Source organism: Seriola lalandi, unplaced genomic scaffold, assembly GCF_002814215.2.
Source record: "Seriola lalandi dorsalis isolate HSWRI2012SDOR001 ecotype SW California unplaced genomic scaffold, Sedor1 jcf7180002052011, whole genome shotgun sequence".
In the NCBI taxonomy this organism is placed as follows: Eukaryota; Metazoa; Chordata; class Actinopteri; order Carangiformes; family Carangidae; genus Seriola; species Seriola lalandi.
This window is the reverse complement of record NW_019522564.1, coordinates 6,138-6,909: the sequence shown is the minus strand read 5'-3', so window position 1 is coordinate 6,909 and position 772 is coordinate 6,138.

Genomic DNA, 772 nt, shown 5'->3' with positions numbered 1-772 from the left:
CTGGAGGAGGTGTGTGAGGTCCTGGAGGAGGTCCTGGAGGAGGTGTGTGAGGTCCTGGAGGAGGTCCTGGAGGCGGTGTGTGAGGTCCTGGAGGAGGTCCTGGAGGAGGTGTGTTAGGTCCTGGAGGAGGTCCTGGAGGAGGTGTTCGAGGTCCTGGAGGAGGTGTGTGAGGTCCTGGAGGAGGTCCTGGAGGAGGTGTGTGGAGGTCCTGGAGGAGGTGTGTCAGGTCCTGGAGGAGGTGTGTGAGGTCCTGGAGGAGGTCCTGGAGCCGTTACCTCCACACAGCTGTAATAGAACATTAATGGAGTGAAAGAAGCTGATGATCTGTGAGTCTGAAAATCCTCCAGTGTCCTTGAAGAGAAACTGATTAATGACCAACACACACAACAGCAGGTGTGTGTGTGTGTGTGTGTGTGTGTGTGTGTGTGTGTGTGTGTGTGTGTGTGTGTGTGTGTGTGTGAGATGCCTGTCAAATCTTCTTCTTTGGTGTTGTCTTGATGCTGCAGTGTGATTGGTTACTGAGTCAGTGGGCCTGAACGCCTTGAAAACAAAACACCATTTATCTAAATACACACACACACACACACACACACACTCATATCCACTGTAGAGTCTTACAGAAACCTTTTGAGGAGCGGATCAGATCCAGGTTTAATTTCCCTTGATCTTATTTTCCAGATCTCGTTAATTCGTCTTTAATTAGTTTTTATTTATTTAAATTTAAAACATAAACTCGTGATTTCAGAAACATGAATCATTTGTTTTCCTCAGG